Below are 18,450 nucleotides of genomic sequence, written 5' to 3'. Positions count from 1 at the left end.
AATTTTTAACTTCTTATTTTGCCATGTGCAATACTCAAATTATTTCTTTTAACTTGGTAAGAAAATTCAGCTTCTAAATGTGGTAATAGTTACTACTTGCATCTCTTTAAACAAAGAGTAATGCTAAATAGTTCAAAATATCAAAAATATTGAGTTTAGTTTAAAAAATAAAATACACAAAGTAAGAATGAACCAACAGAGAGCACAAAATAATACAAGACTTAACAAAATAATAAAATTTATGTGTTAATGGGTCTTCTTCAAACAGTCCTGAATTTAGTCCATGTGATAATGTATCCCATTCATCTGCTCAACTGTCCAACTCTCTCCCTTCTTATCTTCCTCCACTTTTGACTATAACTTTTTCCCTACCGGTTAGCCTCTTCTGTAACAACAACAACAACATTTATTTATATAGCACATTTTCATACAAAAAGTAGCTCAAAGTGCTTTACATAATGAAGAAAAGAAAAATAACAGACAAAATACAAAATTAAAATAAGACAACATTAGTTAACATAGAAAAGGAGTAAGGTCCGATGGCCAGGGTGGACAGAAAAAAACAAAAAAAACTCCAGAAGGCTGGAGAAAAAAATAAAATCTGTAGGGGTTCCAGGCCACGAGACCGCCCAGTCCCCTCTGGGCATTCTACCTAATATAAATGAAATAGTCCTCTTTGTAGTTAGGGTTCTCACGGAGTCACTTGATGCTGATGGTCATACAGACTTCTGGCTTTTAATCTATCCATCATTGTTGGAACATCATGGTGCTTTGGGTAGATGGTGGTGGCGCAAGCCACCACCAACAGGACACCGGAAAACAGAAGAGAGAGTAGGGGTTAGTACAGATTTTGAATGAATAGTTATTATAATGAATTGGATATACAGAGTATCAGGATTAAATTACAGTGAAGTTATGAGAAGGCCATGTTAAAATAATGTGTTTTCAGCAGTTTTTTAAAGTGTAAATCATCTCTTAACCCCTAACACAAAATTTAATATAGCCTGGACACAAGATCAACTGGCTAGTGGTCCTCCTAGTTGTCTCTTGTGCCTCTGTATTGAACAGGCCTAAGCAAACTTTTAACAGTCTGATCTCATTGGTAGACAGTTATCTCTGAGCCATGTACCTCCACCTGCCTGTCTGAAGTGTTTTACTTACTCCTTATCAACACCCATGGCCCCTCTCTCTCTTTCTCTGTCTCCAGCTGGGTCGACTTTCACCCGAGTATTTGTGTGGGCTCACTTACTGATCTCTGTCATCATCAGGTAATCCTTCAGAATACCCCTTGCACTGCAGTACCCTTTTTAATTCTAGGGCATCACTGTAAATAGTGGCCCTTTTCATTCCTGAAGATTATGTAGAGGTACAGACTGAAAATGAAGTGTTATTAAGAAATTGTGACAGGTGCTGAAAATACAGCAGCTTAAGAGCAAGGCGGGTTGTCACTTTCCAGGAGGAGTGATGTCATTATGAGAGCAAATGTGCCTTTTTTTCTTTACGCTAAAATTATAGATAACAACATTCGTCCATCCATTATCCAACCCACTATATCCTAACTACAGGGTCACGGGGGTCTGCTGGAGCCAATCCCAGCCAACACAGAGCGCAAGGCAAGGAACCAATCTCGGGCAGTGCTCCAACCCACTGCAGATAGATAACAATAATAACCTCAAATTTAGTAGAAGAAAAAAGTGTAATTGTGTAATATACAGTGTCATCATTATCATCATCACCACCAGTTTATCAGCCACTTTGCAGGTTTACTCCAGTTAGCGATTAGCCTCCCAAATCTTTTTCGTCTTCTCTCAGTGGTCCTCGCCATCATTTATGATGAGACCCATTCTTCTCATATTGTTCAACACTTCCTCCAAACATGTCTTCTTTCTCTTCCCCCGGCTTTAATCCTTCCCAACTTCATCATGGTGCACCTCTTCACCCAGTCATCCTCTGCTTTTCACTCCACATGTCAAAACCATCATAGCCTGCTATTCCTCTTCAAAAACACCTATCATCTCCACACCAAGTCTCTCTCATAAGTATTTATCTTTCCTCTAACTCTGTGACACTCCATACATACCTGATCTCCAAAGAACATACTAATACTACTCCTCCTCCTCACACAGCTTTTATAATCTTCCTTCAATGTCAGAAAGGCTCTTTAAAAGTCAGAACTGGTGACATCACCTGAAATTACTTCCATGCACCTATCACCCTCTTTTATCATTGCTGTGACCACACCTCTGTCTGCACTAAAAATATAATCTAAGTAACAGAACTTCCAAAACAATTCCATGACTGATAGACAAATTTCCAGCTACTCATTCCAGTATTTAATTTTAGGCCTCTACTAACAAACTAGCTTTTCATTTCAGTATCTTATCTTTCAATTCCACTTTACATTTTGTAATCAGTAGGAAATCATTGGTGTACAAGAGCACCCAACCTCCATGCACTTCTTGGGTTAACATTTCCATCACTATCATAAAAACCACTGGACTCAGAAGGACTCCATTAGCAGCCCCACCATCACCTCAAAATTTCCATTATCCCCATTTGCTGTCCTGAATACTGTTTGTGATTGTACATTCTCATCACCATAGACATTAGCCAGTCCTCCACACCTCCTCTTACCAAAATGTATTTGGACCACTAGCCTGCTTTTATAACAATTAGTTTTGTTTTTCTCTTTGTCATTTGTTTTTTCCATTAAGTCAGTTACATCATCACGTTGTCACTTTGTTCTGATATTTCCTTTCTGACTAATTTGTGCAGTATCTCCCATGATTTGCAACCTGTGATATGATTGCTCACATAGTAAAAAAGATTGGGGTACCCATTACATAACTTTCAGGCTTTAACAATAATAATAATTAAATACATTTGTATAGTGCTTTTCTCGCTACTTAAATCACTTAGACAGATGGGAACCACTTCAACCACCACCAATGTGCAGCACCCAGCTGGATGATGTGATGGCAGCCATTATTGCACCAGTACGCTCACCACACATTAGCTATTAGTTGGTGAAGTGGTGAGAGAGAGAGCCAGTTAGAAACAGTGGATGATTAGGGGGCCAGAATGGATTGGGCCATGACTGGCAATTTAACCAGGATATCAGGATAAGCCCTACTCTTTTCAAAAGATGCCCAGAGATCTTTAATGACCACAGGGAGTCAGGACCTTGGTTTTATGTCTCCTCTGAAGGACGGCACCATATTTATAGCATAGTGTCCCTTTCACTGCACTGTTGGGATCTACACACAGGCCACAGGGTAAGTCCCCCCTGCTGGTCTCACCAACATCTCTTTCAACAGCAACTCAAGCATTTCCTAGATTGTCTCTCATCCTAGTACTCTGTATGGCCTTTACATGCTTAGCTTTAGATTAAGGACCTGTTCTGAAGTGCATTTCAAATATACATTAAAAATGTATTAAATAGATACAAATTATATCCTAAAACCTCAAAGGTTATTTAAAGGAAAGGATGATTAGTCTAGACCCTTAACTCTTAGTCTTTTAACATTTTGGCTTTGATGATATTTTTGCATGATGATTTTGAAGGCCTTTGCCTATTTTTGATTATGTTTAACAGAAAGCCCTTTTGTGTTCTTCTCTCTGTTGCATCAAGAGTCAAGAGGCCTTGGAGAACATCTCATGTAGTCATTCTTCCTCAACAGGTAAAGCCAAAGCTTCCCTGAATCCAAGCTTGGTTGAGCTTTGTTAGGATTTACATCATCATTTTGAACATTTTAGCAAGTCAGTTGAGGCAAGAAAGCTTTTGTGAGCTCTATAATGAGGCTGGTGGAGTAGTTTTTTATAAGGCTAGTGTCAGGGGCTGAAAAGGTGTACACCACAAGCTGACTTTGTGTCACATCTCTTTGTCATTCAGTAAGTCTCATGCTTTCGGTGAACCACATTAAAATCAATTTTCCATGCCAGCTGAGTGCCTGACACCCTGTAACGATATAAATCTTTCTCCTGAGCAGATCTGCCACAAATATTTTACTGACATCAGGGTAGAAACTGTTTGATTAGATGAACCATCATTTTCAGCTTAGCCCACCTGAAGCTGTCCACTGCTAGAATAAACAGTGCCTTTCGTAACACCATTAAAATCTGGCTAGAAGCTTCTCAAGCTGTTACATTAAGAATTTTAGAATCTCCTAAACAATAGATAGACAGACTTTCCCCAAGAGGAAATTAAAACTTTACAGAAGCTCAAGAGAAACAGTATATTATAAAAACAAACAACAACCCCCTAAATGCAAATTGGAACGTCTGGCTTGAACACAAGAGCTGCTGCTGTCAATCAAAAGCTGGTAGGTTTACATTTAAAGGCACTGACATTCAAATAGAGCAAGTTCAGGTCGTTGTGTCCACAAATCCAACACGTTAATTTAAGTTGGCTTGTTCCAATGTCTGTCTGGTTAATTCAATAGTATTTTAGGGTCATAATGATTAATTCATTAGAATATTAATACAGAATGAATCATTTTGGTTTCTGAGTCAATAAACATTATTTATGCTGGTGTAACTAGATAATCGCTAGTGAAGTGTGTGTACTAGGTGTCATATACATAATGTAATATCATGAGTATCTGTTTTTCCCTGCTGTAATGGACTGGAGCACAATCCATGTTTTGCTCTTGAACCTGGTGCTTCTGGTATAGCTCACAAGCCCAAAGACCATGAACTGGATTAGGTGATATGCAATAATTTATTATATTGCCTTTCAACTGAACCATTCCAGAGTACAGATAAAACAACAATGGGTGCATAACAAAAAAGCTGAGGGCATACTTCATAATGAAAAGTGTGACATGGTGTTGGTAAGCTTTTAGGTTGGGGTCTTTAAAATGATTCATCACTTTTGTATTTAATCTGCAAGTGTTGAAAATACAGGCTATGATTTTCTGAAAATTTTTAATAGGCACGACAATCCTCTACATGCACAAGATATGAATCTTAAGCTGTTAGTTTGTAGTTCATAAGTTTAAAGATTTCATTAATATATAGTATATTACATCTTCATACATGGAAGTTGATTTGAATCTAATTAAGTGTCATTTTATGAGCAAAAATTACAGCACAGTCTGTCCTTACATGTTAATAACTTATGCTTATAGTTGTTTGACACCCGGGCATTAACCCACCTAGATAAAAATGTACTCTTTCAAGAATTGTATCATTACAGTTCCCACTACAGAATATGAAATAATTTAAATAGTGACTTATTACCAAGGTAATGAAGTAAGTAAGCAGGACAATGCCCATAACCATACCTGCATGAGATTTTTCCTATAGTTTACAACACAAGGAATTCTACTTTACAGCTCCAAATCTATGTTGACATAGTATGAGAGAACATGTAAATCCCACCATTTTATGATTTTAGTCAGTTTTATTCACAGATAATAAACACAAAAATGAGGACTTGTTTACTGGTTGTTAACTAAACAAACAATACACACTCTAAAACAAAGCATTTGATTAACTCCAAAAGCAAAAAAATCACTTGCAATTTCTTACTTTACCAAAGTCATATCAGTCTTATTTCATCTATTTCTGACTCAAAGATTAGTGCTCTCTGGATGCTTTCTGGGTGGTGGCTCATTTCTGACATTTTACAGATGTAAAAAATTGTAGGTCTTAAGTTGTATTGCAATCATTAAAATATGAGTCATGTATCTGCAACTTGGACATTTTAATGATTGTATTCTATGTTACTGGGCAGGGTGTTAATAGGACAGGTGTACAGACTTCTGCATCTTTAAGAAGGAGTTAATCAATTCTAGAAAAGTCTGCCACAAAGTAAATTTCCATAACCTAATATCAGTTAAATGAAATGGAAACATTACTGTCCCCAAATTCGACCCCATTTTTGTTCAAGGATTACTGGACTACATTTAAATTGACAGAATTAGAATATTCATAAGAATATTAGTTAGCCAATAAAAGGTGTCATTTTGCTAGACTTCTCACTAAGTTCACAATGGCTAACACGGTACAACTCCCTAGTTCTACTTTAACCTTCTTAGAATCAGATCTGAGCATCACTTAGGTTGTAAAAATAGTGCTAAAAGCGGTAGTCCCAAGTGTCTCTCGGGCAACAGTATAGACGTGTCTTGCATAAGACCTGAGGATAACTTGGGCTGTAAAAGTGCCAAAAGCTTTAGTGCCGAGCGTTACTCAGGCAAAAATATAGGCATGTCTTGCATAAGCATCAGACCCGAGTGTTACCTGGTGTGGGATATGGCCAGCCATTCATCCTGGCCAATACCCCCACGGCGCCAGGTGGAGCCCTTCTTGCAACATGGAGGTGCCCCGGGTTCTAGTAGGGCATCATGGACAGTGGAGTTTTACATCACAGCCCTGCTGGATACCATGGGGGCCTCCAGGGTATGCTGCAGGGAGGTGACTGCTACTTTCCCTATAACCCGGAAGTACTTCCCAGTCATGGGAGCGGAAGAAATGATGTACTTCCGGGATAAAGATAAACAAGAGTTTTGATCTGACCCGGAAGTGCTAGGAAGTCATATGGACTGAGGGACCGAGGCATTTCCAGTTCAGGGACTATAAAAGGACTCTGGGAGGTCCCAGCTGGGAGCCGGAGTTGGGAGGGAGTGTGACAGAGCTGCTGGGAGGAGTGGAGGATTTGTTATTGGTTATTGTGATTATTGATTTATTGGAGTATTGTGGAGTGGAGGTGCTTGGTGCACACTTTTGTAATAATAAATTCAATCGTTTGGACTTTTACCTGGTGTCTGACGTGTTGTCTAAGGGTTCAAGGGTACGAGAGCGCCCCCTGTATTCCACAGTGGCATAGCCGGCAGGATCCTCTGGCCGTCTGTTTGGCAGAGGACCTGATTAAAGAAATAATTCTGTGTACAGAACCCAAAGACATCGTCACGACCCTCAGAAAAACCGCTAAAATCAACGTGGATGCAAAACCAACAGGCAGCGCTGCAACACAGGAAAGCCTCACTGAACATCGGTCCGTGATGGGAAAGAAATCCGGGAAAAAGAATGGGAATGCCCAAAAGGAGCAGACTACAGATGACGTTGCACATCTATGGACATACCTGGTGGGAAGTGAAGAAGACAGGGCAATGATCGACGCCGAGAGGAACCGAGCGTTACGGCAGCGAGATGGCTGTCGGACATTGGACACAAAGGACAAACTTGATGTACTACGAGAACACAATCGGAGTCCGGAGGTATGTGCCACAAAAATGTCCAATTCGCCGGGACCTTATTTTAATTATTTTGCAGAAGCCTGTCTTCTCGCATCTGACGGTGAGTCGGAAATATACTTCCCACCTGAGCAAGATGGGCGTAATGACGAAGGGTCTTGCCAATCTAGGAGTCTGAACTGTGGGATCCTATTTGACACAAATAGTCACATGGACTATCCCAGGGCAGGCTGGAGAAACCAAAAGGACTACAAGGGATCACCTGACCAGGATGGCTTTCTTCCATTTGCCAAAACAGGACACGTGATCTCTCCCGAAGGATTGTGGGAAGGAGAAGGTCAACGTTGTCCCGTAGGTGAGGTCGTCAATTCCCCGACGGAACCGAACTCCCTGAAAGGGAAGGGGGAGGCGAGCGAAACAGCACCAGCCATAAATAAAGGTAAAGAGAGATGGGATATGACTAAACGGTCCGCCGCTAAATTAGAAAAGGCGGATCGCAGTCGGCCAGTGGCGATACCCTGGACCTTTAACGTGCGAGACTCCAATTCCACTGGCTCCCTGTGTCTTACAGAATCGAATATAAAATCCTACTAATAACCTACAAAGCCTTAAATAACCTCGCGCCAAACTACATCAGTGACCTTCTCCATCACTATGTGCCTGCCCGCCCACTAAGGTCCTCTGATTCTGGCAATCTTGTTGTGCCCCACACTAATCTACACTCCATGGGTGACAGGGCCTTCAGCTGTATAGCGCCCAGACTCCGGAATGACCTACCGAAATTAATCAGGTCAGCTGACTCCACAAATTCTTTTAAAAAAACAACTCAAAACTCATCTGTTCAGGAAGGCTTATAGCTCTACTTGACTTTATTACCCTTCTCTCAGTTTACCTCTCTGTCAAGATGCTCATGTAACCTGAATATGTGTGTGGTAGACCATCAATTATGTTGTCTGAAAACTTGCCTTTTTGATATTACTAAAAAGATGTGTGTTGAAATTACTGTCTGAATTGGGTGGTCTATAACACACTCCTAAAATAAGACCTCTTTCCCTAATATTTTCCAGGCGAAGCCACATGTCCTCACTACGATGGGGCTCATCATCCAACTGAAGAAGACTTACATTTATATCCTGCTTGGCATAAACAGCAACCCCACCTCCTTTTCTGTTCTGTCTATCCTTCCTAAAAAATGTGTATCCCTCTATGTTACACTCATCCCCATCTTTGCTATTTAGCCAGGTTTCCGTTATTGCTATAATACTGTATCATAATTATGCTCTGCTACATATAACTCCAACTCACTTACCTTATTTTTGATACTTCTAGAATTAAGGCAAGCTATTTTTAATGTATTACTCCTACATTTAAATGTTTGCTTAGAATTTACATTACTATGCATTCTTGTTTCTACACCATTGTTTGTTCTTCCATGTATGGATCTAAACCTGGCCTGTCCTAAACTCCCTGCCCCCCCATTCCCTAGTTTAAACAATCCTCGACCTGCCTACACATACGCCTCCCCAATACATTGGTGACCCTCCAGTTCAGATGTAACCTGTCACGGCGGAACAGGTCCCATCTGTTCCAAAAGGAGTCCCAATGCCCCATAAACCTATACCCTTCTACCCTGCACCAAGATTTGAGCCATGCGTTAAGCCTTCTAATCTCCTCAATCTTACCTGGACTGGCGCGTGGCACAGGCAGAACTTCGGAGAAGACTACCTTGTGAGTTCTGCTCCTCAGCTTAGCACCTAACTCTTTGAATTTGGATCGCAGAACTGACAGACTACCCTTATGTATGTCATTTGTTCCAACATGGACAATGACAACTGGATCCTCCCCCACTCTGGCCAAGAGCCTATCCACCCTTCCAGGGAGGTCCCCCACCTGTGCTCCCGGAAGGCAACACACCAGACTCTCTCTCTCTCTGGAGCACACTTGTGCTTCAATCCCCCTAATGATTGAGTCCCCAACTATCACTACCTCTCTCTTTTTGGGAACTGGTTTTGAGGTGGCCCGTTGGGGCTCCTCATACCTGCCTACCACCTCAGAATTATCAGAGACACCGTCCAGCTCCGCAAGGACATGATAACGGTTTGCCACTTCTAATTCTGGGGTTGATGCCCCCGGACAGTGTGCACCCTTTGCCTTATGCCTTGTGACCGTGACCCACCTGTTTCTACCTGTCTGGTCTGAAAGCTCCTCCCACGCCACCTTGGGGGTGCACACTATCTCTCTAAAGGACACTTGGGCCAAGTCCGCTAATTCTCTATTACAACGCAGGTCAGCCAACTCCTCCTCCGGTTCAGTGACCCTGAACTCGAGGTGCTGGATCAGCTGACATCTCTTGCAGATGTAGCCCTCATAGACAACTGGCTCTTCCAAACCATCATCTAAAAAGTCCAACATCCAACAGGACTTGCATTGCACGGGCCTCATTATTAAAATTTGATTTGGGATTAGTAAACTGCCTTAAGTTTTTTTTTTTTTTTTTAAATTAAATTTCTCTTTCTTTCGGCTGCTTCTTAACTTAAATGGTATACAGTAACTACGATCTGCTACAGATATTTTACACCTTTTCCCCTTAAGCTCCTGTACTGTTCTCCCTCTCAGCTGCCTGCTATTTGTCTTTCTATGAGGTTAACTTTACTTTTCTCTGTCTCTTCTCCTACCTTTGCGCTCCTCTTTCTTATAAGCTCTCCACTCGCACTGTTTGTATTCCCCCGTATTAATGAACCCTTACGCTGTCGACCACTTACTGTTCTACCTCTGGTCCGCTAAGGACTGTTTACTCTAAAATAAACAAAATAAATAAAACTTTACTACCTTGTTTGCTCCTACAGCCGCCTTCACGCTGGCCGCTTACCTGCGCACTGCTGAGCCTTTTACTGCTTTGAAGTCAGCCACGGCCTTTTCTTCTTTTCCTTTTCCTTTAAACTAAGAAATTGCTGTTACGACGACGTGGTTATTTGCTTACAAATGCCGATATCAGTTACTGCTGCTTTCTACCCTACCTCCTCGATGCTAATTCCAATACAGATAACAAGAACAAAATCAGGTACAAGTAACTTTTCCAAGCGCACCTCCAAATACCTGTGTGGCGAAATTGTCCCAGGAGAGCCGGGGAGGATGGAAAGTGTGTATACAATGTCTCTCCACGGTTCTCCTATAATTTTACAGGACGGAGTCACGGACCAGCCACAACAAATCCCTTCTGGAGGAAGACGTCCCTCGCAGGGCTGGCCGCTTCGAACCATGGTTCTTCGTTTTGGAGTACTGTGGGATATAGCCGGCCGTTCATTCCGGCCAATATCCCCTTGGCGCCAGGTGGAGCCCTTCTTACAACATAGAGGTGCCTCGAGTTCCAGCAGGGCATCATGGACAGTGGAATTTTACATCACAGCCATGAGGGATACCATGGGGGCCTCCAGGGGACGCTGCAGGGAGGAGCAGGGACTGCTACTTTCCCTATAACCCAAAAGTACTTCCCAGTCATGGGAGCTGAAGAAATGATGTACTTCCGGGATAAAGAAAAACAAGAGTTTTGATCTGACCCGGAAGTGCTGGGAAGTCACATGGACTGAGGGACCGAGGCATTTCCGGGTCAGGGACTATAAAAGGACTCTGGGAGATCCCAGCAGGGAGCCGGAGTTGGGAGTGAGTGTGACAGAGCTGCTGGGAGGAGTGGAGGATTTGTTATTGGTTATTGTGATTATTGATTTATTGGAGTATTGTGGAGTGGAGGTGCTTGGTGCACACTTTTGTAATAATAAATTCAATTATTTGGACTTTTACCTGGTGTCTGACGTGTCGTCTTAGGGTTCAAGGGGACGAGAGTGCCCCCTATATTCCACACTGGGCAATGATGTAGGCATGTCTTCTCCTAGCATCATAATGGCGTTTCAAAAGAACTGCCTCTCATCAGCAGTGATGACACTGTGAATCTGTCTTCAGCCAGTGAAATTAAAACAGTCAGTGAAACCAAAGCTGATTTTGGTGAATCCAAAAGTGAAGCATCACTCGCACATGTGCAGTGTGCTGTTCATATTAATATTATTATTATTATTTGTATCATTATTATACTTTCTACACTTCTGATTTTGTACTTTTAGCGTTTTGCACATTTTACAGTAGAAAGATGAGATTTAATAAAAGTACAGTTTTTTCAAGCCAAAAAATGCAATGCTTTTTGCATGTTTTTTTGAGAAAAAAATGTAACACTAAGGAGGTTAATAACAACACTAGTCATCAAAAAAAATCCTAATAAAACATTGCCCTTCATTAAATCACTTCTAGATTCATATTCAAAGGAATGATGGCCTTTTGTATTTTCTTTGAACTTTTTTAACTGTTCCACAATCTCTTTTGGGCCTATATAATATGCAGGATAACTTTCTAAGTCATGTGAACAACTCATATAACAAGTTAAGTGAATTATAGCATGTACAAGCCCACCTCTGTGCTGTCTGTGTAACAAGCAAGGACAGCAGCCAATTACAGCAGCATCAACTGTAGAAATAACTGAGACTGGAAATTGTGGGCATCACCAACATCCAGCCCCACCCTCAAACATCCAGCCGTATCCCATAGCACAGCCTGTGACCGAGGGTACTTTGAATGACTGTGTAGATTATTGGGTGTTAACATAAGCAGCACCAATTGGATTCAACATACATGTAAAATTTGGGAAAGAATTTCCTCCTAAAGTGGGGAAACTTTTATTTTAGATAAGAGTCATTCATGGATTTAGATGGCTTAACTGTTTTTGGTTTAATATTACAGTAAAGAATGCGTCTAGTAAAATATATCACAGTAACAGTAGCCATTTGAGTTTGAAAATCTATTGAAGTAAAAGTGAAAATAAACAGAAAATGTTATGCTTCAAGAAGAAATTTTCTCAAAACAAGTACAGTAACAAAATACTTCTACTTTGTTACAATACAATACAGCAACCATGCACATTTTTATAACGTGACAGGTAACATAAACACCTACAGCAGTTCTGTGCAGGCATACAATGCACAAACACCAGGGGCCTCATGTATAAACAGTGTGTACGCACAAAAATGTTGCATACTCCCATTTCCACGCTCAAATCGCAATGTATAAAACCTAAACTTGGCGTAAAGCCACGCACATTTTCACGCCAGCTAAATGCTTGGCGTACACAAGTTCTCCACTCGGTTTTGCAAACTGGCGGCACCCAGCGTCAAAGCAGTGCTTTTGTTCCAGTCTGGTTTCCCTTTCTTTTTTAGATCCACATCCTTGAAGCGGCTTTGTCATGTACACTGAAATTAACCACCTATTGTTTATTAGTTTAAGGCATCTGATTGTAATTAACCTGTAACAATATAATGATCCACGGAATAGCCAAACTATTCCAAATACCATAACTGCTTTAGCATTGTTACTCTCACAGCACTTTCTTCTTCTTCTTCTCTCAGCTGCTCCCATTAGGGGTTGCCACAGCGGATCTTCTTTTTCCATATTACTCTCACTGCACCACTCAGAGTGTTTATATCACTGTATCTGAGTGTGGAATCACAGGTCTACAGCAGCTGATTGGAAAGAGGATTATTGTATATAGCATCTAGCACACGCTGCCTCAGCCATGCTGCCTATTGAACTGCTCTCATAAAGCAAATGCTTCAGAGCCTTTCCTGTACTGACCTCGTGGCTCAGAAACAGTTTCATCCCAAGAATTATAAATGCAATCAATCAGTCCATCAAGTGTTCCTTGTAGAACTGTTTGTACTTATAAGTACAATTACCTCACTGTAAACTTGCGATAGTTATAATATTGCACAACCTGAGCCACTTTAGCGCGTATTTACATATGATGACGATATCATTTTTAAGATGAAATGCAACAAAATATATTTATTATATTATACAGATAAAATGTTAACTTCATTTAAATAATCTATATTGTTAATAATTAAACATGTGAGGACACGGTGTCACAGCGCTAGTAAGGAGCAGGTGCCCCGTTCACGGATTGTTTCTGCCTCATGATGTATTCTCACTGGGGCTGGCGCGACACTGGAAGGATAGATGGATAGACTAATTAAACATGTACTACGAAGATATTTCAATGTTCCTTAAAAGTTTTGAAGAATTGGCGTTCTCAGCTTACAGGTGGCTTTACATCTATTACAGAGCTGATTGTGTGGTGATTGGGTATTTGGGTAAAAGGAAGGACAGGAATTGGGGTTAGTACGTTTGAAAGAGACAGTACTGCTGCAATAAATTATTTTATCAAAGGTAACGCACGGCGCAGCAAGCATCTTGCGTGAGGCAGGGACAATCTCTGGACGAGGCGCCAGCTCGTCACTATCACTGCGCCACCATGTTCCTATGTTTAAAACATGCTTTAATTCCTATCATCATGAAAATATCAAGTATACATCTCAGTATTTAAATTATTCAGAGAGCTGTAATATCATTAATGTAATGGATTCTGTGTTCTGTCAAAGGAAGAGAAAGCCCGTTTAAGAAGCACATAGTGATTCACACACATAGAGCGCATAGAAGAACACATAGAAAACAAACCATTTAACATGCTACTTTAGTTACATTGGTATTTGAGAAACTAGTAAATTAAACGATTTAATAATAATAATTCATTACATTTATATAGCGCTTTTCTCAGTACTCAAAGCGCTATCCACACAGGGAGGAACCGGGAAGCGAACTCACAATCTTCCACAGTCTCCTTACTGCAAAGCAGCAGCACTACCACTGCGCCACCTGTGAGGATTTTAAGATGAAGTTTATGATGTTCTACTTTAATAACAAAATAAACTACGTGATTAAAGTGGAAATTTTGAGATTAAAGTTGACATTTTGAGCTTTTTTTCCCCACTCTGTCCCTATCTTTTTTTCTTTTCTCCGTACCCTAATAAGCTTTCATAGGACACTCAGAAGGTGGGCTACGACTCACCTTTTCACTGTGACTTTGATATCTGACAACTTCTTTTCTATTTCGGGCACTGTGTGACTTTGTTAACTTCAGCTTTCGAGTTTCTCTGACACTCTATGTCACTCGATCAACTTGATTTTTGTTGTTTATACCACTGTTTAAACCAACATATAGTGAGTTTTTCCTTGCCTCCACTTGGTATTCTCTGAAATTCTTCTATTTCCCGCTGTGCTTTTGCCGTTGCCTTTTCACAGAACACTGAGCTTAAGGGCTATTTATATTGATTTGCATATTCAAAGAGGCATAATTCTGGGAGGAGTTTGGGGAGTGGCAGCAGCCGCAAGCATGTGCGTTACTTTTCACGCTGACCGGGATTTATGTAGCGGAAGAGTGTGGAAGTTGGTGAATGCACAGATTTATGCATCTGGATTTTTTTGTGTGTATGAACATTTCCGCTTTTGTCCGTATACCATGTTTTAGTATGAATTCTACGCACACCGTTATGCATGAGGCTCTAGATTATTAGACACCTGAGCAGGAAGTGAATCCAGGTTCTGGAAGTTGTGCGACAACAGCATTAGCCACTGGTATCACATGCACTACTTCATTACAAGAATGTTTATGCCGTCATTTTTGTGCCAAACAGTAACAGTTTTGAATTACCTGTGTAAAAAGATCAAACCATATGTTTTATTGTTGCAAGACTGAAGTCCAAAGGAAAAGATCAGATCAGCTGCAGGTGAAAGCTACCCTCGCACTTTATGTAACTGATCTTTTCCTAAATAAGGAGTGGCATTGCACATGTACTTTGTCAGTATGCTCGTGTTGATCAAACACAGGAATCTCTGCAGTCTACTTTGACTTTACACAATAGGAAGATAAGTAAATAAATATAGGTACACAACATTTGATCTGGATTTTATGTAAGTAACATATAAATGTTTCTCATATGAAAACCATCAAAAAACAATCGCAAACGGAACTTTGCACGATACCTTGGTAAGCTCTGTAGGCCCTGCTGTTTCGTTGAAGGACATGTGTGTGGCAGATTCACTGGCAGGATGATGGCCAACCTCTTGCTGCATCCCAACGGTGCCTTTACACCTGGTGCAGCTGTGTTGTTCTTATGTGTGACTAGACGTTTCTTGTGGGTAGGTCTTCTGTTCTCTTTCTCCGATATAGAATCCTCCTCTTCATCTGAGTTCACCTCTGTTATTGCAACGTCTTTATTTTAAAACAGCAGTGTCAGAGCAGGGGGAACATAAATGTGACTGAGAGAATAAAACTGAATAAAAAAAAGCTAACCTTTACAAGTACCATAAATTTACACCATCTGATACAGATGCAAATCAAATGTTTGTTTTTATTCTATAATAGTAACAATAAGAGCATCTCACAACTCAAAACGGTGAATACAGGAAGGTCCCAGAATCGAACATGCAACGTCTGGATTATTAGTCAGTAGTTCTTACGTCTGCACCAACCAAGCAGTTGTGTCAGCCTCATACCCTAACCTGATTTCTTTTTCTTCAGTTATATTCTAGAATAAAAGTGCACTTGTTTTGTTATACTTGTACCTTTTGTGAAAGTGCTTATTTGATATTTGGACTTCAATCTTCACACACTATACACTTTATGTCAAAATTTTGTCATTAGCACTATAACATGAAAAAAGTTTCTGTTTTAGCTATATGTTCAACATTTCTTGCCTTGCATTTCCTGTCATCCTACATTTACCCAGATCATTGTAGACACGGAACACACATGAAATTCATGCATCCCAAATAATGATATATTATTTACCATATACGACTCAAGGAACCTCACACCCAGATAACCAGACTTGAGCTGGGAGAACTTTTTGTCTGACTTGAGCTGTGGAGTTGGGGGGCGAATGGAATAGCAGGCTGCTTGCTGCTTGTGCTGATTGACACATTTGCAAAACAAAAGACACTAATGGAGAGGTGGGAAGAAATTTAAGGTGGCCCGGGATTGCTACTTTTATCATAGGCTTCAGGGATTCTGGTGTTAAATTATCAAGCTGCCAATATTTTTTAACCCAGACTGAAAAATTAAGTTTGTAGATTTCAACTGAAGCCAGTTTACTCAGGCTGTGTCTGAGTAAAGAGAAACCTAAAGTTACTACAGTTTGGAATATACTGTTAAAAAGTTGAATTAACATGATTATTGTTGCAAGAAAAGCTTGGAAAAAAACAATTGAAGCTTTGTTGAGTACCATGTCACAGAGTAATGATGGTGGCAAATTTCTTTTAGGTTGAATGATTTAAGAAAAATAAACTGTTTTTTTTTTTTTACCAAGAATGAAAATGTATGTAACAGACATATTCCCAGTAATCTATCAACAGGGTTATTTTGTGAACTGCATTCCTTATGATGACAGAAGGGTAACCCAAACAATATATGGTTGCCACTACAAACAGCAAAAATTACACTTAACTGTAATAATTCTGAATCTGGCAAAAAGAGTGTGAAATGTGAGTAGAAATATCCTGTTTCTAAACTGCTGAGAACATATATAACTGAAATATTTATGCTGAACAATGTATAGCTACTCACTTAATAGGCAGCCACAAGTGGCCTCAGTTTGTTAGCCTTTTTTTACTTAGAAAGAAACATGATCCAGTGGGTTCAGCATACTAACAAGGAAACACTGCAGTACCATGGAGGATAAAAATCTCCAGTTACTTCTAATTATTATCTTGTTTCACTAGAGAATATCCCATCATTGAACAACATATGTAGAACACTTCCCCAGAAATCATGAATGAACTAAAAAAATTATTATCTAATTAACCCTTTATGTTAAGGCCTGTAAGTAATGGACATTTTTATTTTGACAACTTGTTGCTAAAAAGCTTAAAAACCTACCCAACTTTAGGTTTGTCTTGAAAATCAGTTAAGGTATTTCTGATTTCTCCCAGCAGTACAGTTTTAGAAAAAAAACAACATATTTTACAAGATAGAACATGGCATAGTCGAACTTCAGAAAAAAATACATTTATATATATTTTCAATATGTTTTGTGAAGAAAAAAATGGAATGTTACAGTAATAGAGGGTTTAAAACTAATGTGACATTAAGTGTGCCAAAGCCTTATAAAAACAAAGTGGTGCCAGGGTGAAAATACAAAAGTATCAAATTAACTAGCCAAGTTTTAACACTCAGTGTCCCAATTCAAGTTGAGAGCTTTATCCATTTGATTAATGTCTACAAATATGGTGCATCAAGCACCACACTACTCTCCTGCTTACATCCCAAATCCACTTCTATATTCTTGACACTCTGGCCACTTTATAACCCTTCTTCTTCTTTCGGCTGCTCCCTTTAGGGGTTGCCACATAACCCTGCTTTTCTAAAACTCACATGACCATAAGCTCATGGAGCTAAAAGTGTTACTTTCAGTGTAATTCCCTAATCCACTTTTAGAGGAAGGAATACCCTGTGAAAGACCCAGGACCAACTTACCCAGGGTACATTCAAGCTGAAGTGCAGGTTCTGTGCTGCTGGCTTCTCATTTAATAAAGGTCCAAGGCACCACAAGTTTTTTAAAAATGTGTGACTTGGCCTCTGTGGGTGCATGCACGTCTGAGCAGCTGGACAAATGCAGGGTGTTTAGTGTGGAGGTGAGTTGATTGCTTAGTCAGCTGTTCCACATCAGCATTCTGTAGGTTGCAGGTAATTAGGGTGCCATGTCCACAGGTGGATAAGGTGGTGCCAAACTAGATGGGAGATTCAGATTAGAAAGGTAAAGAGAGACAGAATTAGGTTGAGCTAGCACAGTAGTGTGAAAGCCAAGCGGTCAGTGGCCTGTGAGGAAGTGAAGGGAGCAGCACTGAACAGCTGTGAGAAGCAGGGACGGTCGACTAGGATCCTAGGAATGCCAGATATGCCTAGGAGGGCTGTGAGAAAAAGTTGGAGGTCTGGTTGATGCGGGAGCTGGGTTCTGGGCAGGCCAGAAGATGCTGAAGGAGGAAACTAATTGTCCAAAGCTTCCTAAATGAACCAACAGGTTATGGTACATCTCCCTGCCTACAGAAAAGTTGTAAAACGTACGCTTACATTTATGATACAGATTGTGTAGTTATACCACACTGCCGACTACAGCATCGCATAAAGGGATAATTTTCCTGCAGATCATGTAATGTGATCTACCTAATTCTCTGTTGTGTCCCAACAGTGCACTCTATGTGGGAGAAACTGGACAAACACTCTGCTAAAGAATTAATTTACACAGGTTCCACATTAACCATGGCAATAGGGATGTTTTCCTGTAGTTTCTCACTTCAGCAGCAATGGACACTGTGAGAA

Source organism: Erpetoichthys calabaricus, chromosome 4 (assembly GCF_900747795.2).
Source record: "Erpetoichthys calabaricus chromosome 4, fErpCal1.3, whole genome shotgun sequence".
Classification (NCBI taxonomy): domain Eukaryota; kingdom Metazoa; phylum Chordata; class Cladistia; order Polypteriformes; family Polypteridae; genus Erpetoichthys; species Erpetoichthys calabaricus.
This window is presented reverse-complemented; position numbering follows the sequence as displayed.